The 24,546-nt window shown below is 43.1% G+C and overlaps 1 long non-coding RNA gene across 1 annotated transcript; it reads left to right on the top strand.

The window, feature by feature from the left end:
* The first annotated feature begins 1,694 nt into the window (after positions 1-1,694).
* On the top strand, positions 1,695-23,484 carry LOC140455684 (uncharacterized). The gene is made up of 3 exons (XR_011952949.1): positions 1,695-2,405; positions 17,784-17,928; positions 21,532-23,484. It is a non-coding gene; the product is annotated as an uncharacterized lncRNA (long non-coding RNA).
* Positions 23,485-24,546: the final 1,062 nt, after the last annotated feature.

Raw genomic sequence — 24,546 nt, 5'->3', positions numbered from 1 at the left:
TCCTTCAGCTGGAAGATCAACAGGTTTCGGACCGCCCAGAGAGCGTCCTTCACCGAGGTGATGATCCTCCAGGCGCAGTTAATGTTCGTCTCGGTGTGAGTCCCGGGGAACAGGCCGTAGAGCACGGAGTCCCGCGTCACGGCGCTGCTCGGGACGAACCTCGACAAGCACCACTGCATTCCTCTCCAGACTTCCTCTGCATAGGCACATTCCAGAAGGAGGTGTGTGACAGTCTCGTCCCCCCCGCAGCCACTTCGAGGGCAGCGTGCGGTGCGGCAGAGATTCCCGGCGTGCATAAAGGATCTCACAGGCAGAGCCCTTCTCACCACCAGCCAAGCCACGTCTTGGTGCTTGTTGGAAAGTTCTGGCGATGAGGCATTCTGCTAAATGGCTTTGACAGTCTGCTCAGGGAATCGCTCAACAGGATCCGCCCTCTCCTTTTCCCGAAGGGTCTCAAGGACGCTACGTGCTGACCACTTCCTGATGGACTTGTGGTCAAAGGTGTTTTTCCTCATAAATTTCTCCACGAAGGACAGGTGATACGGAACGGTCCAACTACTCGGAGCGTTCCGCGGCAGCGAGGCCGGGCCCATCTTTCGCAACACCGGAGACAGGTAGAACCTCAGTACGTAGTGACACTTGGTGTTTGCGTACCGGGGATCCATGCACAGCTTGATGCAGCCACACACAAAGGTGGCATCAGGGTGAGGGTGGCATTGGGCGTGTTTTTTCCCCCATTGCACCGGTCTTTGTACATTGAGTCTCTTCGGACCCGGTCCATCTTTGATCTCCAAATGAAGTGGAAGATGGCCCAGGTGACTGCGGCGGCACAGGTCCTGGGGATAGGCCAGACCTGTGCCACATATAGCAATACTGAGAGTACCTCACACCTGATGACCAGGTTTTTTCCCACGATGGAGAGCGACTGTTGCCCCCATCTGCCTAGTTTCTGTCTCATCTTCTTGATCCGCTCCTCCCAGGTCTTGGCGCACGCCCCAGCCCCCCCGAACCAAATACCCAGCACCTTCAGGTGGTCAGTCCTGACGATGAAGGGGATAGAGGATTGGTCGGCCCAGTTCCCGAAGAGCATGGCCTCGCTTTTGCCTCGGTTTACCTTGGCCCCCGAGGCCCGTTCGAACTGGTCACAGATGCACACGAGTCTGTGCACGGATAGCGGATCCGAGCAGAAAACAGCGACGTCATCCATGTACAGGGAGGCCTTAACCTGCAGGCCCCCGCTGCCAGGAATAGTCACCCCTCTCAGGCTCGCATCCTTCCTGATGGATTCGGCAAATGGCTCTATGCAAATGATTTTCTCTGGAAGTGCCTTCCTGTATTTGATGGAGGGAGGGACAGGCAATCTACTCAAACGTGACTAAATTGCAGCCCCAAGGCCAGCAAACTCACTCTTCACTGAGATTGTTTAAAAAGCTCCACAAAGACTCAGCTCAATTCATCCAAACCACTCACAACCCCGCTCCACACTACATTACCCGTACTGCATGTCAGCCGCGCGCCTGCGTAGTGAGGGGCAACGTTATGGAACCAGAGTGTGAGCTCGCGATGCTTGACGGGAGTTGTAGTTCTAACCCGTGCGTAGGGCAATTGGCGCCCCAGCATTCGGCAGTTCGAATTGAGAGTGCGCAATTGCGCTCGTCTGTCACGTGGTCGGTGCTGGAATTGGAGGTGCGCCCCTGTAAATCTCAAACGTCTCCAAGCTCAGTGCAGTCTGCGCTGATGAAAGGCTCATGCGCGAAACGTCGACACTCCTGCTCCTCGGGTACTGCCTGCCTGACTGGCTGTGCTATTTCAGCAGCACACTCTTCGACTCTGAGCTGCATCATCTGCAAGTCCTCACTTTCTCCATCCCTCTTCTCCAGTCCAGAGCAATCTGCCCTCATAATTTAACCTTTTAGACCAAGAAACATTCTGGTGAATCTACTTTGCGCTCCCTCGAAGGCCAATATATCTTTCCCGAGGTGCGAAGCCCAGAATTAAACACAGTTCTCTAGATAGCGCTCTTAAGAAACAGAACACAACGACATAGTTGGCTCTAGAGTAGAGAAGTTGTGGTTTATATTTTCTCTTCAGGATGGTGCTGGGATAATGAGCAGTTTTGACAGAGGAAAGCAGTGCTTGATGGATAAAGCAGATGCACACCATAGAGGCGCAAATCTTCATGGCTTGGTCTTGTGAGGCAGGGAGATTGATCAGGAAGAAGTGAATAAAGGTACTTTTCGGATGGAGTGTAAAAGACTGTTGCCAACAGAAGCACTCTGAATGGAGGACCGAAGGACAGAAATAAAAAAAAACACTGCGTAACTCGTCTGGGGAAGAATGGCTTCCAGGAATGGAAAATGATTAGTCCATGGACCAACGCGATCACTGGATCTCTGTAACCATCGGTGGGTTTGTATGATGGAAACAAGCTCCATCCTGTGCCACTAAAGTTCGTTATCATTTCTGACCAACGCAATTGGGAGCCAGGCTGAAGCGCAGGGATTTTAAAGAAACATCTGTGTACATTTCTGATTTCCCCTGATGTGAGCGTGTGTTAGTAAAGTAAGTCAGCTCTCAGAAGTGTGTATGGAATATAATCGGATCCTACTTTAGTTGGGATATGAATTATATATATAGACAGTCCCTCTTCAGGTAATGTTTGTGCTAGGCGAAAGTGAGGACTGCAGATGCTGGAGATTAGAGTCGAGAGTGTGGTGTTGGAAAAGCACGGCAGGTCAGGCAGCAACCGAGGAGCAGGAAAATCGACGTTTAGGGCAAAAGCCCTGATGAAGTGCTTTTGCCTGAAACGTCGATTTTTCTGCTCCTCGTATGCTGCCTGACCTGCCGTGCTTTTCCAGCACCACACTCTCGACTCTAATGTTTGTACAGTCCTGTCTGGGAGGACCACTATCCTGAGTATGGAGAGGGAGTTTGGGTGAATCTCTACAGATCTGGGTTCCCTCAGCCCATCATCGCTCAATATAATAACGATGTGGTATATTCATCTTACATTCTTCCGAGATTCATTCATTCCAAGGAAGGACCTTGAATAACTTTCAAATGATTTATAATTTCAATTGATTTAGTGTTTAATGTCAGCTGAATATTGTATTGTTTTTCTGTTTTATCAATCTTCTACCATTCATTATAAATTCACTTCGCTTAAACTAAACCACCTGATTTGTCAGCATGGTGGGTTCCTATTCACTGAAACACTCAAGATCCTACAGTTAAAAAAAAACTGCCTTTTAACTGTTGTTAACATACCCGCCTCAACCATTTCCAATGGCAGCTCATTCCATATGCGTACCACCCTCTGTGTAAAAACGTTGCCCCTCAGTTCCCTTTTATTCTTTACTTTCTTGTCCTCGATTCCCAACCCTGGGAAAAAGACTGAGTACATTCACCCTATCTATACTTCTCATGATCTTACACCCTTCTGTAAGATCTCCCTCAATCTTCTATGAGCTAAAGGTAAAAGTCCTAGCTTGTCCAACCACTCCCTATAACTCAAGACCCTTGAGTCCTGGCAACATCCTTGTAAATTTATTCTGCACTCTTTCCAGTTTAATAACATTCTTCCTATAGCAAGATGACCAAAACTGAACACAATATTCCAAATGCGGCCTCACAAACCTCCTGTACAACTTCAATCTAACTTCCCAACTTCTATACTCAGTGCCCTGACTGATGAAGGCCAGTGTGCCAAAAGCCTTCTTTACTGCCCTCTCTAACTGTCACTCCACGTTTAGAGAACACTGCACATGAACTCCAAGGTCCCTCTGTTCCACTACACTTCTTAAGGCGCTACCATTCACCATGAAACTCCTACATGATTTGACTTTCCAAAATGGAAGACCTCACGCTTATCTATATTAAACACCATTTGCCATTTCTTGGCCCACTTCCCCAGGTGATCAAAGTCCTGCTGAAATTACTGAGAACCTTCCTCACTGTCCACAATACTACCTATTTTAGTGTCATCTGCACATTTACTAATCATGCCTTGGACATTTTTGTTTCAATCCTTGATATAAATAACAAACAGTAATGGACCCAGCATTGCCTGAGGCACTCCACTAGTCACAGGCCTACAGTCTGACAAGCACCTTCCACTGTTACCCTCTTCTTCCTGCCATCAAGCTAATTGTGTATCCAATTTACCAGCTCCCCTGGATTCCATACAATCTAACCTTCCAGAGCACCCGACTATGTGGAATCTATACTGCCCTGCCCTCATCGACCTTCCTGGTCACTTCATCAAATTTGTGAAGCATGATCTCCCAGGCACAAAGCAATGTTGACTACTCCTAATCAAACCCTGTCTTTCCAAATGCATGTATATCTTATCTCAGAATTTTCTCAAGTAGCTTACCTACCACAGATGTTAGGCTTACTGGTCTGTAGTTCCTAGGTTTTTCTTTGCAACTGTTCTTGAATAAAGACACAAGATATGCTACCGTTCAGTCTTCCGGGACCTCACCCATGGATAATGATGATGCAAAAATACAGCCAGGGCCTCCGCAATTTCTTCTCTAGCCCCTTGTGGGGTTCTCGGATGTATCTGGTCAGGAACAGAAGATTTATCCATCTTCATACATTCTAATATGTCCAACACCTCCTCTACTGTGATGTGGACTGTCCCCAAGCTATCACCACTAACTTCCCCAAGTTCCCAAGTCTTCATGTCTTTCTCTACAGTAAACACAGAAGAGTAACTGAGGATGTCATCCATCTCCTGCGGTTCCATACATACACGTCCACTTTGGTCCTACAGGTGTTCTATTCTCTCTCTAGTTATTCTTTTTCCTTTAATTTACTTAAAGAACCTCTTTGGATTCACCCTAACCTTCTCAGCCAAGGCTATCTCATGCCCCCTTTTCACCCTCCTGATTTCTTTTTTCAGTAAACTCCTGTATCCCTTATTCACCTCCAGGGATTCCTTGATCCCAGCTGCCTGTACCTGAAGCATGCCTCCTTTTTTCTCATCAAAGCCTCAATATCTCTTGTCATCCAGGGTTCCCTATTCCTTGCCCTTCACCCTCACAAGAACATATAGACCTTGAACTCTAGCTATCTCACTTTTCAAAGGTCTCCCACTTGCTGGCGGTCCCTTTGTCTGCAAACAAACTACTGTAATCAACCCCTGCAAGCTGCTGTCTAATTCCATCAAAGTTCACCTTGTCCCAATTTAGAACGTGAACCTATGGACAGGTTTTATCCCTCGCCATAACTATTTTAAAATTAGTAGAACTGTGGTCACTGGTCCCAAAGTGCTCCCCCATTGTCACTTCAGTCACCTGTCCTGCTCTACTTCCCAAGAGTAGGTCAAGATTTGCCCCTTTCCGAGTAGGACCCTCTCTATCCTACTTGAGGAAATTTTCCTGAACACACTTACAAAGTCAACCCCATCTAAGCGCTTAATACTCTGGCAGTCCCAGTCTACGTTAGGAAAATTAAAATCCCCTACTATGACAACCCTATTGCTCCTGCAAGTCTCCCCAATCTCCCTGCACGTTTGTTCCTCTAATTCCCATTGACTATTTGGGGGTCTATAGTACAATCCCAGTAACATCACCATCCCCTTCTTATTTCTGAGTTCCACCTACAAAGCCTCACTGGACGATCCTTCACTTATTTCATCTCTGATTACTGCTGTGATAACCGCCTTAATCAAAAATGCAACACCCCTTCCCCTCTTCCCACCACCTCTGTCCCACCTAAAGCAACTTATACTCTGGCACATGAAGCTGCCAGTCCTGTCCCTCCCTTAGTCATGTTTCTGTAATGGCTATAATATCCCAATCCCACGTACCTATCCACACTCTGAGTTCATCGGCCTTACCTATCAGCTCTCTTGCATTGAAATAGATGCAATTTTATCCAACTGTCATTCCTCGCTCCCGAGACTTGGACTTTTTTGACTGGAGCGTAGGAGGTTGAAGGCTGACCTTATTGAGATTTATAAAATCATGAGGGGCATAGATAAGGTGAATAGCGAGCGTCTTTTCCCGAGGATGGGAGAGTTCAAAATTAGGGAGTATATTTTTAAGGTGAGTGGAAAAAGATTTAAGGAGGACATGAGGACCAATATATTTACACACGTGGTGCATGCTAAATGCCTTTTTAACCATCCTGTCTACCTGTGATGCAACTTTCAAAGAACTATATACCTGAACCTCTAGGTATCAATGTTTGGCAACAATATCCAGGGCCCTATCATTAAACTGTATAAGTCCTGCCCTTGTTTGTTTTTCCAAAATGCAACACCTCACATTTATCCAAATTAAACTCCATCTGCTACTCTTCTGTCCATTGACACAATTGATCAAGAAATCTTTATAATCTTAGATAACCTTCTTCACTGTCATTTATCCCACCAACTTTGGTGTCATCTGCAAACATACTTATCATGCCTGTTGTATTCTCATCTGAATTGTTTATATAAATGACAAATAAAAGTGGACCCAGAACTGATCCCTTTGGAACACCACTAGTCACAAGCCTCCAGTCCTAAAACAGCCATGCACCACCACCCTCTGTCTCCTACCATCTAGCCAATTTTGTTACCAGTGGTAAGCTCACCCTGAATCAACTTTTCACAATCTGGCCTTGAAACTCCTGAAAAACCTTTCTATCATGGATGATGTCAACTGTACCCATATCCTGGTACTTCACTCTCCTTTCCTGGGATTCTGTTCCCCTGGATTCTGGAAACTGTACCCTATCATCTCCTCACAGCCACAGATTCAGTCTTCACAGACTGCTAGCTTCACCAAGCTTGGGTTTGCAAGGTCTCATATTGCTCAGCAACTCCACCCTCTGCTGTACTGAAGAAAAAGGTAAAGTTAAAATCACCATAGTCCTACCCAACCAGTGAGCTGAAATATTAAATGCTCAGTAGTTTCTTTCAAGCCAACAACTAATCATAGGACTTTTCCAGAGTCCTAAATGCAACACTTAGCTACACCTGCAGGCTCTAGAACTTCTCCCAAGTCTAGCCTGAGGAAGGTAAGGGAAGTGCTCTTCTGGCCATTGTGAGCAATGAGATGAAGGACATGTTGCTAAAGAGCTATTCATGACATGATTAACCAGATAGTCCATGTTTGAAGCTTGGAGTAGATCTCTTTGCTCTCACTAGAACTGATTGTCTCGTCACTGCTGTTCAGATAACTGGGAGTTAGAGTAGCTAATGGCAATGACTATTTGCGAAGTTGTAGTGTGTCTGAAAAATAAACAGCGTTAGGGGGAGATTTGGGCATAAAATGGGTTAACCTGTAAATCCACATGAAGTTCCAGCTGGGATTAGAATGATGTACAGATTAGAATGATAAGAATGATCCTATAAATCATTTAAGATTGATTTTCATTTATTATTCAGGAAAGTCGTCAGGTTAAAATGAAAGTTAGTTAAGCAGCGTAGCTTGCACAGGTACTGATGCAGCAGACAGACAAGAGTTTCTGTGAAAGTGTAATGTGGCTGAACCAGCATTGATCCTGAGGCATCATTTGGAAGTGGAATGTGAGGATGTGCCTCAGTAAAAACAAAGCAATGGGGTTTAATCAAGGATGGTAATGAAACAAAGGCTTCAGAGAGGTGATAAGATGGCACCCTAGAAGATACAGAGTGGTGAGACCAAGGATAATATAATAGGTGCCGTGCCACTTTAGGAATGTGAAAAGCAAGATATTTGTCTAAAACAGACCATTTCAGACTTCTAGTAATGCGTTGTTTACATGACTTATACTGTATAAATATCTGATGATTCCTGGTTGAGTTAGAGTGCTACCTCAGAATCCTTTCAGGTCGACCCTCCCAACATCAGCACAACATCAGTCTGTACTTCAAGACTCCTGAGGTTTTTAAAAAAATAATCTAACACAACAGCAGTAATTTATTTCTTTGCCAATGATGCAAATACAGATAGCAATGTAAGCTGTGGGGAAGACACAGACTATAAAGATATAGGGTCAAGTCAAGTGAGTGGACAACAAGATGCCGGATAGAGTATAACATTAAGAAGTGTGAAGATATTCACTTCGGTCATGAAAAGTTAAATAGAATATTTTTTATAAGGTAGAAACTTGTAAGTTTTGATGTTCAAAGAGGCTGTGCTGACATGAGGGATGCAACGAGTTAGTGTGCAGGTAGAGCAAGTAATTAGGAAGGTAAATAACATGTTTTCCTTTCTTGCAAGGGGATTGGAGAACAGGATTAAAGAAATCCTGCTCCAACTGTACATGGTTTTTTGCTGAGATCCTGTCTGGATGACTCTGTGCAGTTTTGATCTCCATGTTTAAGAAGGGATGTACATTGGAGGTGGTACGACAAAGTTTTATTTTATTGGTCCCTGGAATAAGGGACTGTCCTTGACAAGAGACAGAGTAAATTGGGCTGATATTCACTGCAGTTTAAGAACATAGAACAGTACAGGCCCTTCGGCCCTCGATGTTGTGCCGACCTGTGAACTATTCTCAGCTCATCCCCCTACACTATCCCAAAATCATCCATGTGCTGATCTAAGGATTGTTTAAATCTCCCTAATGTGGCTGAGTTGACTACATTAGCAGGTAGACCATTCCACGCCCTTACCACTCTCTGTGTAAAGAATTTCCTCTGACATCTGTCTTAAATCAATCACCCCCAATTTGTAGTTATGCCCTCGTACACGCTGATGTCATCATCCTAGGAAAAAGACTTTCACTGTCTACCCTATCTAATCCTCTGATCATCTTGTATGTTTCTATCAAATCCACCCTTAGCCGCCTTCTTTCCAATGAGAACAGACCCAAGTCTCTCAGCCTTTCCTCATAAGACCTTCCCCCCAGACCAGGCAACATTCAGGTAAATCTCCTCTGCACCTTTTCCAATGCTTCCACATCCTTCCTGAAAGAGGGCAACCAGAACTGTACACAATATTCCAAGTGTGGCCGCACCAGCGTTTTGTATAGTTGCAGCATGATATTGCGGCTCTGGAACTCAATCCCTCTACCAATGAAACCTAACACACCATATGCCTTCTTCACAGCACTGTGCAGAGAAATCAAAGTTAACGTTTCAGGTCCAGTGACCTGGGTGGCAACTTTCAGGGATCTATGTACATGGACTCCAAGATCCCTCTGCACATCCAAACTACCAGGAATTTTTCCATTGACCCAGTATTCTGCCTTCCTGTTATTCTTCCCAAAGTGCATCACCTCACATTTAGCTGCATTGTACTCCATTTGCCACCTCTCAGCCCAATTCTGCAGTTTATCCAAGTCCCCCTGCAACCTGTAAATATTCTTTCAAACTGTCCACTACTCCAACGACTTTAGTGTTGTCTGCAAATTTACTAATCCATCCACCTAAGCCTGCATCTAAGTCATTTATAAAAATGACAAACAGCAGTGGTTGCAAAACAGATCCTTGTGGCACACCACTAGTAACCGGACTCCAGACTGAATATCATGTGTCTGTCCTAGAGTCGCTTAAATGTCCCTAATATATCTGACTCTACTATTATTACAGGCAGAGCGTTCCACGCACCCACCACTCTCTGTGTAAAGAACCGACTTCTGACATCTCTAAACCTTCCTCCAATCATCTTAAAATTATGCCTCCTCATTTAGAGAAATGAAAGATAATGTCATTGAAACATACAAGATTGTGAAAAGAAGAAATAAGTGAAAGAACTGTGGATGCTGGAAATCAGAAACAAAACTAGAAGTTGCTGGAAAATGTCAGCAGGTCTGGCAGCATCTGTGCAGAGAAATCAAAGTTAACGTTTCAGGTCCAGTGACCCTTCCTCATACGTATTCTGGAGATTGTGAAGGGGCTTGATAGGGTAGACACTGAGAAATTGTTTCTGCTGGCTGTGGAATTTAAAACACGGGCACAGTCTCAGTATTATGAACTAATCATTTAGAATTGAGTTGAGGAGAAATCACTTCACTCACTTGTGAGTCTTCTTAATCCTCTACGTCAGAGGGATGTGAATGCTCCATTGTGAGTACATTTAATGCTCGGATAGACTGATTTTTCTGATTTCTAAGGGTATCATTGGGCATAGGGAGTAGCTGGAAAAGTGGAGTTAAAAGCCAAGGTCATCTGTAGTCTATGATTATATCAATGGTGAAGTGGGTTCGACTGGCCTTCTGGTCTATCTCTGACCCTATTTCTTTTGTTCCCGCCAAACACACAATAGAAAAAGTTGCCAATCCCAACATAGGAGTTTACATTTAAATCTTAGCATGGAGAAACACACCCACCAAAAACTAATTATACACTGCATCAGGCTAGTAATAGTAGTGAGTGATCAAATAAAACAGAAAGCCAAATTTCACATTGATAAAACAGAAAACTCATTGCCAGAGATGGGAATTGGAAAGCCAGTCAGAGTGCCGACATGCAATGCTTTCAACGAACTCCTGCTCATTTGGCAAGCTGGGATATACATAGAGCAATGTGACTTGGCCATAGGTGCTAACAGTGAATGACCAGAACTATCATTGCAAACTTCACAGCAGATAGTTGATCAACTAGATCTGATTTCAGCAACCGAGCAAGGAACTGAATGGCCATCAGTCGTAGAGATCAGTGCTTCTTGAGATTTATTCGGAGTTCGGAGTAAATGATGTATCTAAATGATACCGTGTTGATTTTCTTACAGATCATAAACTGTAACTATTTCACTAACAAAGTTCGCCAGGTCACTTCTTTGGACATTTTCCACATTTTTATACACACATGACTGTTGATCTTATATTTTATTTAGTCTTTCATATCATTTCCTACTATTTAGAGTATAGGTTTCACATTGTATTAGTCTGAGATTTTCATTAATAAAGTTATTGTTTCATTTCTTAACACATAGGCTGTCGGAGTAAAACTAATCTATTTAGTTTTAACATTTGTTGGAAATAAATTTTGATTTAACTTCCAACTCCTCACAATTATTTTATCTAAATATTTTTAACTCTTGCCCTTTACCTCTCCCCCTTTTATTAAACCAGCGATGATGCCGAACCGCATTTCAATGCTATAAATGCACCAGTAATACTTCCAATCTGCACTTGTTAGTTAATTATATCAACTGCACTTAATTATATTAACTGCACTAGTTAATTACTGTTAGGACAAAAATTCAATTATTCATTAATAACCATCAGATCACACAGTTAATGATAATCCAGGAAAATGATTTTTACTGAACTAATCTAACCACCTACAGAACTATCAATAACAATAAAGTAACAAGCTGTATGGAGTCACCACATCTGAATATGCTTTACATTCCTTGGAAATGTTTATCCCAAGAACTTTCTGACAAGAGTGAAATCAACCTGGTCTGATAATTGGGAACCTTCTCCATTAAAACCAGCTTCCTGAGTTAATGGACTAATCATGAACCAGGATGTGAGATTGTTACGTTGTGTGAGATGACACAGATTTCTAAGACCATTAAACATAGGAGCAGAAATTAGGCCATTCAGCCCATTGAGTCTTCTCTGCCATTCAATCATGGCCGATAACTTTCTTAACTTCATTCTCCCACTTTCTCCCCGTAAACCCTCAATCTCCTTGATGCTCAAGAACCGATCTATCTCCATCTTAAGTATACTCAATGATCTGGTCTCCACAGCCTTCTGTGACAATGAATTCCATAGGTTCACCACTCTCTGGCTGGAGAAGATTCTCCTTATCTCCATTCTAAAAGGTTTTCCATTTATTCTAAGGCTGTGCCCTCGGGTCCCAGTCTCTCTTTCCAACATCTACTCTGTTCAGGCCATTCAGTATTCTGTATGTTTCAATTAGATCCCACCCCCACCCCTTGTCCTTCTAAACACCATTGAGTACAGACCCAGAGTCCTCAAATGGTCCTATGTTATATTTTTCATTCCTGAGGCCATTCTCATGAATGTTCTGTGAACACCACTCCAGGGTCAGTACATCCTTCCTGAGATATGGGGCCCAAAACTGTGCAGAATACTCCAAATATGGTCTGATCAGAACCTCAGAGCCTCAGAAGTACATCCCTGCTTTTATATTCAAGCCCTCTCAAAGTAATTGCATCATTCCTTTTGCCTTCCTAACTACTGACTCAACCTGCAAGTTTACCTTGAGAGTATCCTGGACTAGAACCCCCAAGTCTCTTTGCACTTCAGATTTCTGAATTTTCTCCCCATTTAAAAAATAGGCCATGCCTGTATTCTTCCTACAAAAGTGCTTGACCTCCCGCTTTCCCATGTTGTACCCCATCTGACACTTCTTTACCACTCTCCTAACCTGTCCAAATCCTTCTGCAGCCTCCCTGCCTCCTCAATGCTACCTGTCGCCTTACCTATCTTTGCATCATCTGCAAACTTCGCCAGAATGCCCTCAGTTCCTCCCTCTAGATTGTTAATGTATAAAGTGAAAAGCTGTGGTCCCAACACTGAGCCTTGAGGAACACCGCTTATCCCCGGCTGCCATCCTGAGAAGGACTCTTTTGTCCCCACCTTCTGCCTGACAGCCAAGCTTCCATCCATGCTAACACCTTGCCTCTAACACCATGGTCTTTTATCTTACTCGGTAGCCTCCTGTGTGGCACCCGTCAAAGTCCTTCTTGAAGTCCAAATAGATAACATCCATTGGATCTCCTTGGATCTAAACTGCTTGTTACTTCCTCAAAGAATTCAAACAGATTTATCAGGCATGACTTCCCCTTGATGAAACCATGTTGACTTTCTCTATTTTACCATACACTTCCAAGTATTCAGAAATCTCATCCTTCACAATAGATTCCAGGATCTTACCCATGACTGAGGTTAGGCTAATTGTTTCGTAATGGTCCATCTTTTGCCTTACTCCCTTTTTAAACAGGGGTGTCACTTTAGCAATTTTCCAGTCCATTGGGACCGTCCTGGTTTTAACAATCCCTGAAAGATCACCACTAAATGCCTCTACTACCTTTTCAGCTGTCTCCCTTAGAACTCTGGGGTGTAGTCCCCTCTCAAGAAAGTTTTGTGGTGATTTTTTTGGTAGTTTTACAAAATATGTGCTTAACAGTAAGAATGCTAGCCGTAGCAGACAGCAGGAAGAGAAGCCACAGACAATAGTAAAAGCATCAACAGACAGCAATGACAGCACGATTCAGTGTAGAGCTGCTCAGAAAATCAGTTTAATAAGGGAATTGGATGACTCAAACAGGACAATGAAACTAAAGGAATGGCAAGAATTGAAGCAATAACTTTTCAGAAGCAGTTTCAGAAGTTCAAGGATCAGCGAGAATGTGTGGCTCAGATGTTCCAGGAATGGAGTCTGAGAGTTTGATATTGACTTAACTCAGAATGGGAGCAGGGGACTGTCGGTGCGAGACCAAATGGAAACTGAAGGAACAACACCTTATATTTTGCCTAGGAAGCTTACAGCCCAATGGCCTCAAATTCAACTTCACTGGCTTCAAACTCCCTCCTCCCTCAGCCTTATCCCATGTCAAACCCAATCCCTCCTCCTACCTCCCTGACCTGTTCCAAACTGTCCATCTTCCTACTCACCTATCTGCTCCACCCTTTCCACTGACCAAGCACAATAACCCCTTCCTGCATCAACTTATCACCATCCCACCTAGCCTTCCCTCAACCCCAGCCCCCCACCCCCATTTAATTCTGGGCTTCCACCCTCTCCCCAGTCCTGCCAAAGGGTTTTGGCCCAAAATGTTGACCTTCCTGCTCCTCGGATGCTGTCTGACCTGCTGTGCTTTTCCAACTTCACATCTATTGACTCTGACTTCCAGCATCTGCAGTCCTTACTGTCTCCCAGGGGACTGATGGTTGTAAGTGTATGAATGATACAGTAAACTATCAAAAAGATGTGGACATTGACCATTTTCTCCACCTGACAGGTTAAGGCTGACACTGAGAGTTCAGACAATAAGAGGGAGGTGTGGGTTCACCCATCTATAGATTGGAATAACTTCTCCATGTTAACAGTATCCCATCAAACACTCACAGAAGCATGGTACCTAATTTCTAGATAATGCCAAGATAGGTTGGAAAGTATGATGTGAGGAAGACATAAGGAAGTTGCAGTTGGATTAAGATAGGTTAAGTAAGTTATTAAAAGTCTGGCAGAGTATAATTCCTGATGAAGAGCTTATGCTCGAAATATCAACTCTCCTGCAGCTCGGATGCTGCCTGACCTGCTGTGCTTTTCCAGCCACACTTTTCGACTCTGATCTCCAGCATCTGCAGTCCTCACTTTCTCCTCAATGTAGGAAAGTATGAAGTTGTTCACTTTGGCAGGAAGAACAAAAGTGCAGAATATTATTTGACCAGATGATGACTTCAGAATTCCAAGGTGCACTGGAAGTTAGGTGTTCTGGTTCATACAAGTTACAAAAGGTGACTTAAAGAAGAAGCCTAATGTGGTGCTATCCTTTATTACAAGAAGAATTGAACATAAAAGTAAAGATATTCTGCTTCAGCTATCCATAACATTAGTGAGACCATGTCTTGAATACTATGCAATGTCAGTGTCCTAATTGAAGGAAGTGTGTAAATGCTTTGGAGGCAGTTCAGAGGAGGTCAACTAGATTGATACCTGGAATGAGTGAGTTGCCTTATAATGATAGGTTTGACAGGCTGGGCTTGTGTCCACTGGAGTTTAGACAATGGAGGGTGACATCATTGTGCTTCAGATCCTGAATGGTCTTGACCAGCACCTGGAAAAGATGTTTCCTCTTGTGGGTCAGTCATGAACAAGGGGGCATTATATTAAAATTAGGGGTCACTGCTTCAGGATTTTTTTTCCCCATCAGGAGGTTCTGTGACTTTGAAACTCTACCGAAGAAGCTGATGGAGGTAGGATCATTAAATATCTTTAAGACAGAGGTGGATATATTCTGTTAGGCAAGGAAATCAGGGTTATCAGGGGTAGATAGGAATGTGAAATTCGATACACAAGTAGAGCTGCCATGATCTTATTGAATGGGGAAACAGTCTTGAGGAGCTGAATGATAAACTCTTGCAAAAGTGAGGACTGTAGATACTGGAAATTAGAGTCAAAATTAGAGTGGTGCTGGAAAAGCACACCCAGTCAGGCAGCATCCAAGGAGCAGGAGAGTCGATGTTTCGAGCTTAAGCCCTTCAGCAGGAATCTTCATTGTTCCTCATCATCAGGTTCCCCAATGAAGGGCTTGTGCCCAAAACATCAACTTTCCTGCTCCTTGGATGCTGCCTGACCGACTGTGCTTTTCCAGGACCACTCTAATCTTGATCCACTCTTGCTCCCATTTTGTTTGCTTATACTCTTCTGCTCTTCACCTCATTAATTATGCACCATTCTTGTGTGGAAAATCCTGAATTCAGCTGGGGAAAATGTAGGAAGAGGGATGCCTCAATAGCCAACCAACCCAGTCAGCTTCACTGTGCTGTGCTGCTCACTCATTCCCTTGAACTAGAATCATCAGACACTTGACTGACTTTGATTAGATTAGATTAGATTACTTACAGTGTGGAAACAGGCCCTTCGGCCCAACAAGTCCACACCGCCCCGCCGAAGCGTAACCCACCCATACCCCTACATCTACATCTACATCTACCCCTTACCTAACACTACGGGCAATTTAGCCTGGCCAATTCACCTGGCCTGCACATCTTTGGAGTGTGGGAGGAAACCGGAGCACCCGGAGGAAACCCACGCAGACACGGGGAGAACGTGCAAACTCCACACAGCCAGTCGCCTGAGGCGGGAATTGAACCCGGGTCTCTGGCGCTGTGAGGCAGCAGTGCTAACCACTGTGCCACCATGCCGCCCACTTTGGTGGCACCCTGACTGACTGTAGTCCCTCTTAAACCCTTTGGCTTTCAGATATGCTGCATCGAAAAAAATGCAAATGGTCAAATCTGACTGTCTTCAAATAAGTGCAAATTGAATGAATGCTCAGAAATCAAACTAACAGCCTTAAGATAAATCCTATGTGCATGAGATTTGCAAGTGTCCCTGTGTGCAAAGCAACCTGGAATTAGAAACACAAGTAATAGAAGTCCCTAAGCTCCATACTAAAGAGTTGAAGGAATAGAATGGTGAATAAGTTGGCCTGAAATCAGGCATGTTTTGCTGATGCCATCTTGTATGGATGATGTCTTGAGGAAGAAAGTGTCTTTGGAGCATACAGGGATGTTGTGTTGAATGAACATTTAGATAATGACTGAGACAAGCAACCGGCAAACTGCAGCCACTCTGAATTATGTATTAGAAATTTGAATCATCTAATTCCTTGGGAAGCAGAGAGGAACTGAAACTACCATTTAAATAAGGAAAATTAGGGCTTTAATGAGATGCAAATGCATGAAAATAAGGTGATTGTCAGTAATTGGTGAGATTCAGAAATTGCCATTTAAAACTTAATGGTGAAATGCAAAACATTTTCCTCAAGATTAAAAATCTTAATTTTTAAAATTCTCTGTATATTGCTCTTGTCATAGCTCACACAACATCAAGGATGGAAATTTCTACTCCAGATGTCAACTCAGACAAAAGGTGTTGCTCATATGTGTCTGCAACAACTAGTAAATGAGTGAGAATGGAAAAGGAGGTTCTGAAAAAAAAAATCAAAAGCAGCCCTCAAAAACTCCAGGAAGAATGTTTTATGCAATTATCTGACAAAGCCGTGAAACACTCAAACTGAAACTTAAGCTTTTGATGGTCTCTGTAAATAGAGACAGAGAATACAAAAGATAATGTGTTTTGCTGGACTAATACGGAACAGGTCAACCCCAGTGTGATTATGGTTTCTGATTCTCGATAGCAGAAGAAGATAAAGGCTTCATTGTGGATTCAGTAGATATTTACTGGAACAGCTTCAGGAAGTAGATTCCAGAGAAGCTGGGTTTCTCTTAGAGCCAGGAAGCCTTCGAAGATTTAAGAGATGTGCGCATAATTCTGACAGGCTGAGATACAACAAATAGAAACATTTTCCAATGGCTGAAAATAATCCAATGGCCCAGATTTAACTTCATTTAAACTAATTCAGAAAACGACCAGAGGTGACATGATTAAAAGTGGCTGGGGTGGAAAGGGGTGGGGTGTGACTCATCTCCTTCTGAAATGTACCTTTGCGAAACAGGTCTGAGAGATGCTGTTGTTTTTGTCAAAATTTGACCCAAGTAGCCATGTGACACAGGACTCTGTGCTCTACCATCTGCTCCTGCGTTGCATGTCGAGACAAACATTGACTGCGCCTACAGGACCATCACCTCAGTGAAAGATGCTCTTTGGTCTGCATGAAACCTGTTGGTCTTTCAGTGCAAAGAGTTGACCTTAACTGAGTGTTGCAGACTGGATATATTCCAAGGTCCAGGACAATGTGCTGAGGGAGGCTCTCAAGCTTGTGGCAATTGTCACCAAGTTGCAGTGGAGAAAGACCACCATCTAAGGTCATTTTGCGGAAGTTTAACAGAGTGCGTTCAGTTATCAAATCATTCCCCTCTCCCCATTGCCTCAAAATGTCATTATTTTCTACCTGCATGATTAAAAATGCCCTTGTTCTTTGCAACTTCACAGTAGCTCTGAGTTGTAAGATTCCAACATATCATTTTTGTTTCTTTTTCTATGTTGTTAAGATGGTACAGAATAGAATTAACTTTTTGTGAGTACTTACGCATAATTATTTTATGAATAAAGTGTACTTCTGCAATAAAACCGTGATCTTTAGGATCCACTTGACCTAAAACCATTGGATAAAAATAATTACCCCCACATTGAAAATACTGGACTCTGAAATAATACATGGTTTGCCTGAAACTTGTTGGTCTTCCAGAACAAGGAGTTGACCCCAACTGAGTGTTGCAGCCTGGCACATTCCAAGGTCCAGGACTACATGCTGAGGGAGGCACTAAAGCTTGGGGCAACTGCCTTCAAGGCCTAATGGGGAAAGAGCACTGTCTGAGGTCCTCCTGCTGAAGGTAAATCAGTTATCAGACCCTCCCAATTCCTTAAATATATGTAAATATTAGTATTGTATGTGGAAGAGAGGTCTTTGTTTGTTTGGATAGAGTCAAAGTCTAATGTTTTATTTATTTACATGACATGCAACTGTACAGAACCGAACTGCTTTTGCAACAATGTTTAAGGTTTGCATAAAGGTTTCTAGCTCGGGTGCCAGTTGCCATAGTTGTGGGTATTTTCGTTAGGCTGGAAAGTTGATTTGCAGATGTTTCGTCCCTGTTGAGGTGACATATTCAATGCTTTGGACCATCCTGTGAAATGCTGCTGTCCTGTGTCATCTGGAATTTATTGGTTCCGTTCCTGCTGCTACTGTCCATTGCAGTGGTCAATGAGTGCTACAATTCTGGAAATTCTCTGGCAGTCTTCTGTTTAGCTTGTCCTATGATCATTGCGTTGTCCCAGTTGAATTTGTGGTGCTTGTCATCTGTGTGTATGGCTACTAGGGACAGCTGCTTGTGGCATTTAGTAGGTGGTTGGTGTTTCTGGATGTGGTTTGCTAGTTGTCTCCCTGTTTTTCCTATATAGTGTTTTGTGCAGTCTTTGCATGGAATCTTGTAAATTACATTCGTCTTGCACACGGTGATTTGAAGAGTGTGGTGCTGGAAAAGCACAGCTGGTCAGGCAGCATCCGAGGAACAGGAGAATTGACATTTCAGGCATAAGTCCTTCATCAGAAATGAAGAATCAGGAATGCCTCATTCCTGATGAAGGGCTTATGCCCAAAATGTCGATTCTCCTGCTCCTCAGATGTTGCCTGATCAGCTGTGCTTTTCCAGGACCACACTCTTCAACTCTGATCTCCAGCAACTGCAGTCCTCACTTTCTCCTCCTTGCACATTGTGGGTATATGACCTTTTGTTCTGGTGAGTTGTTGTCTGAATGTGGCTGTCGGTGTATAGGCTGTCATGGATCTGAGTAGTCAGAGAAGTCTGGTTGTTAGTACCCAGGGGTTTTTTATATAAAGTAGCATGACTCGTGTGTTGGGTCGTGGCATGTCCTTGTCGTGTTGTTTGTCTGTTAGGCATCTGCGGATGAAGTTGCGGGGATATCCATTCCCATTGAAGACTCTGTACAGGCATTCTTCTTCTTCCCTTCATAGGTCAGGTGTGCTGCAGTCTGTTATAGCCCTTTTTTATATGGTCCTAATGCACCTTCTCTTGTGTGTGTATTCAGGTGGTTGCTGTTGTAGTTCAGGATCTGGTCAGTGTTTGTGGTGCATTCACCGTTCTGTGTTCTTTCTATTGTCACACCCAAGAATTGAAGTTGGTTGTTGGTTTCCTCCTCTCTCGTAAATTTGATCCCTGTGAGAATGGTGTTGATAATCCAGTGTGTGTTCTCAATCTTTGTTCTCTTAATAATTACAAAACATCATCTGTGTATCTGATCCAGAGTTTGGGTCAGATTTGTGGGATGGCTGTTTGTTCCAGAATTTGCATCACTTCTTCTGCTTTGAACCCTGAGATGGGTGAGCCCATACGTGTCCCATTGATCTGTTCATGTATTTAAGTTGGTGAATGGGAAGTGTGTCCTCAAGCACAGGTCTACTAGTTTGAGTGTGCAGTCCATGTTGATTGGCTCCCTGTCGTGTCATCTGTTCTGTTTTTCCAGGAGTTTGGCTATTAATTCTCTGGCTAGAGTTTTGTCAATTGAAATGGACAATGCTGTTACAACAAACGGGATCATTGCTTCGTCCTTGTCGATGTTTAAGTTACTGATGTTGTCTTGGAATTCCTATGACGATTGTATACGGTGTTTGGAACCGCTGATAAGATGTTTCAGTTTTTGTTGGAGTTCTTTTGCCAGCTTATGTGATGGAATTCCTTAAAGTGCCACACGGGGTCTAAGTGGTATGTCTGGTTTGTGTACCTTGGGTAATCTGTTAAATCTTGGGGTGTTGTTGCCTTCTGGTTTTATCCTTTTCATACTTCCAAATACTGACTCCTATTACAGAGGGAGTATGACCCCAAGCCACAGCTAACCAACAGAATAAACAACACACTACAAAAAAAAACAGACTGATAACCAGGATTGACTTACTAAGGATGTAACCAGATTGAAACCTGCAACCCATTCTAAAAGATGAAAGACTTAACAGCAATCTCGGTTGTTCAATATATCGCGACAGTGTACGACACTATGGTTTTTTGCTTTAAATTCTGTCTCCCATGATTCTACTCCACTAATTACCTGACGAAGGAACAGCACTCCAAAAGCTGGTACTTCCAAATAAACCTGTTGAATTATAACTTGGTGTTGTGTGACTTTTTAACTTTGTCCACCCCAGTCCAACAATAGCTCCTCCACATTTATGGCCCCGTAAATGGCATCCCCTGGCGGCGGGAACCGAGATCTCAGCCTCTTTCTCCTCCCTTCTCCTGATTGGTTTGCTAAGGGGTCTGAGAGAAAGAGATAGAAAAGGAAGCATTTCAAATCTACACTAACCTTCACTGGGTAGGAGGGAGCTCAGTTAGATTAGTTAATACAGGGGAAATTGGGATACAGGGAGCAGAGGTTTGGATGAATTTACCCAAAACGATGCTGGACCTGCTCAGAGGCTGAGCTCAGGACCTTTAGGCCATTTCCTTAAACAGACAAAGCTCTCCAGTTGGGGTTTGGAAATCTCAGGAATAGAAACATCTTTTGAATGGTTCTTCCCCCATGTAGATCCCCTGGCAAATATGGATCTCATGATCCATGTCTCAAAAACAGATCATCTGGTCACGATCATATGACAATTTACGGGAGCTCGTTGAACACACGTTGTCGCTTAATGTTTGCTGCATTACAAACTATTTTGCTTTGGTTTTCACAGTGGAAGACACTGGTATCATTCCAACATTAACAGGTAATGCAGAGGTTATAGGAAAGGAGGTACTTAGAACTATCATGAGGGAGAAAATATCACAGAATCCCTACGATGTGGAAGCAGGCCATTCAGCCCATCGAATCCACACCAACTCCTCTGAAAAGCATCCCAACCAGACCCACCCCGATCCCTGTAACCCTGCATTTACCAAAGCTAATTCATCCAACCTTTGGATTGTGGAAGAAAACCAGAGCACCCGGAGGAATCCCACACAGACATGGAGAGAATGTGCAAACTCCACACAGACATTTACCTGTGGCTGGAATCAAACCCAGGTTCCTGGTGTTGTGAGACAGCATAGCTAACCATTGAGCGTCCATGCTGCCACACGTGCTGGGCAAACTATTGGGTTTGGGTGCAGACAATATCCCACTTTGAAGGAAGTGGTAGCAGAGATGGTGCATCCATTGGTTATAATATTCCAAAATACCTGGATGTGGGAAAGGTTCTAGTGGATTGGATAAATGCTTATTGAAAAAGAGAGGGAGGCAGAATGCAGGAAACTATAGACTAGTTAGTTTAATATCTGTAATTAGGAAATTGTCAGAATCCATTATTCAGGAAGCAATTACAGGACATTTGGAAAGTCAAAATACAATCTGTCAAGTGTCTGAATGGGTTTTGTGTGTAAGTGCAATGATTCAGTGAAAACAATATTGTGCAAAATAATTTTATTCAATATTTCCACCACCAGGAAGAACACTCATATGGTCAGAGAATCAGGAACAAGGAAGGCCCGATAGGAGCAATGCTTATGTGAATGAAAAGGTGGAGTGGGAGGGGTCGGGATGAAATCAAAATACAGTTGGACGAGGAAATAAAGCACCCCACCTCCACCCACAACCCCCTCCCCCCCATCAAAACCTGTGCGGGTGCCCAACTCGGCATCGAGAGCATCATTGACGGACGCCACATGCTCCCTCTCCAAGGACATCTGGGCTTGAACATAGCCGTGGAAGAGGGACAGACAGTCAGCTGAAATGAACCCCTCCAAGGCCTGCCGTCTAGACACGTTCATGCCTGCCTGGCCAGGCACAGGAACAGATCCACAAGGAGACCCTCAGACCTGTCTGCACTCCTCTGCAACAGATGCCCGACGACCAGGAGCATGGGGCTGAAGTGCAACCAAAAACAGAGCAAAAAATTCTTCAGGTAACTGAAAAGGGCGTGCAAATGCCCACAACCAATATACATATGGTCCATGGACTCCAGAGCACCGCATAGCAAACAGATGTCTGCAAGTTTTTATTAAGGATAAATCATATTTGACTAATTTGAAGATATAACAAGCAATATAAATAATGGAGGTGTTGAAGATATTGTATATCTGAACTTCCAGAGGCATTTGATAATTTGACAAAGTAAAATCACATGAGGTCACGTGTAATATATTAGCTTAGATAGAGGATTGGCTAACCATCAAAAAGCAATTGGGATAAATGGGTCTTTTTTATGGCAGATAGGATGTAACTGGTGGGGTGCCACAGGATTCAGTCTTTCAGCCCCAATGATTTTCAATCTATATTAATAACTTGAATGCGTGGTAGAAAGTACCATGGCCAAGTTTGCAGAAGAAACTAAAACAGATGGTAAGTTGTAATAAAGAAATAAGACATTTACAAATGGTTGTGAGTGGGTTTGGTAAATAGATCAAAATGTGGCACACAGAGTTTAACATGAATAAGTGAGAGATCACCCATTTTATTTGGAGGAATAGAAAAGCAATCTATGATCTAAATAGAGAGAAACTTCAGAGTGCTTCAATTTGAGGGATCTGGGTGTTGTGCATGAATCACAGAAATTAGGCATAGCATGTAATAAGGAAAGCAAATGGAATTTAGGTACTTATTGAATAGAGTATAAAAGTAGTGTTGCTGTAAATGCACAACGCATGAATGAGATGTCACCTGGAGTATTGCATATAATTTCACCTGGAGTACTCTATACTTGAGCAGGAATGCAGTTTGTCGAAAAGTGTAGCACTGGAAAAGCACAGTAGGTCAGGCAGTATCTGAGGAGCAGAAAAATCAACGTTTCAGGCTTATACATTAAACGTCGATTCTCCAGTTCCTCGGATGCTGCCTGACCTGCTGAGCTTTTCCAGCGCCACACGTTCGACTCTGATCTCCAGTATCTGCAGTCCTCACTTTTTTCAGGGATATAGTTAGATTAGAGGTAGTTCAGAGGAGGTTCACTGCATTGATTCCAGAGGTGAGCATTTGATTTATGAAGAGAGGTTGAGCAGTTTAGGCCTGTACTGTCTAGAATTTTGATCAATGAGAGGAGCTCTAAGTGATTAAAGAGGATTGTCAAAGTAGATGTAGTATAGATGTTTCCCCTTGTGGCAATCTAGAATGAGCGGTCATAGTTTTAGGAAAGAGGGGTAACAGATTTCAAACAGAGATCAGGAGAAATTATTTCTCTCAAAGGGTAGTGAATCTGTAGAATTCACTATCACAATGTGGTGGATGCTGGGACTTCAGTAAATTTAAGGGGGAAATAGATTTTTAATTAGTAATAGATTCAAGGGTTATGGGGAGTGGGCAGGGAATTGAAGTTGAGCTCAGCCACGGTCATATAAAATGGCATAACAGGCAGGAAGGGCTGAATTGCCTACTCCTGCTTCTAGTTCTTATTTACTTATTACAACAGGGACCATATTTCAAAAAGTACATATTGTAAAGTATGTCAGACAGACTGAGATTGTGCAAGTTGATAAATTAATTTATTTCTTACATGAGGAAATGTTCTGCTTCCTGTGACCTGGAGTAAATATACCAGCCCACAGGGACATATTGTGTACAGGACTCTTACTACAGGATTCTAAGTATTTTAGTGAATATGAAAACACCATGACGACAAATCAGGTAGATTAAGTCAAGCAAACAAATTTGATTTACTGCAAGTAATAACTCTACACAGCAGATTGATGTAACAATAGCCAGGCTGCAACACAATATTTTGCTTATCTTGCATCAAAGTTCTGAATTAACCAAAATAATAAAGAATTCATGACTCAAGTTCTTTACCAGGACCTGAAATGAATCTCAGAAGATGTAAAAGTAAACATATCACACTGTTATTACATCAAGGTTTGAAGGGCTGAGGGAACTCTGGTCTGTCGAGCCTCACCCCCAACTCACTCACCATATCCAGGACAGCAGTCCTCCCAGACAGGAGAGTACAAACATACTACTCAAACACCTGTCACTTGAAGAAGATCTGCCTATAATGCACATCACCAACTAAAGTAGTATAATGTTATCTCGTACCAAATCCTGGCAGTCAAGTACATGACCTTGCCCTGTCCCTAACTTTGTAATGCCTAGCCCCTTATCTCATTCAGATCTCTGTACTGCTCCAGTTCTTACCTTTTGTATATCTTTCTACCTTTCACCGAGCCATTGGCAGCCACATCATTCAAGTTTCATCCTTCACAATTCCCCCCTTAAACCTTTCTGCATCTTTATCTCTCTTCTGTCCTTTAAGAATCTCCCTAAATTCAACTAATGCCATAATTTTGGTGACACCCCCTCCTAATACCTCTTTCTTTATCTCTGAATTAATTTTTGTCTGATCATATCCCTTTGAAACACTTTGGTTTTACTATATTCAAGTGCTCTACAGATACAAGCTGCTGTCCTCAAAATCCCTCCAATCCTTGAGCTTACCCAGGTACTTACCCGAAAATAAAGCCACAAGATTCCAC

The sequence above is a fragment of the Chiloscyllium punctatum genome, chromosome 30 (genome assembly GCF_047496795.1).
Source record: "Chiloscyllium punctatum isolate Juve2018m chromosome 30, sChiPun1.3, whole genome shotgun sequence".
Lineage (NCBI taxonomy): Eukaryota > Metazoa > Chordata > Chondrichthyes > Orectolobiformes > Hemiscylliidae > Chiloscyllium > Chiloscyllium punctatum.
Note: the sequence above shows the minus strand (reverse complement) of the source record. Positions and strands in the feature narration are given on the sequence as shown.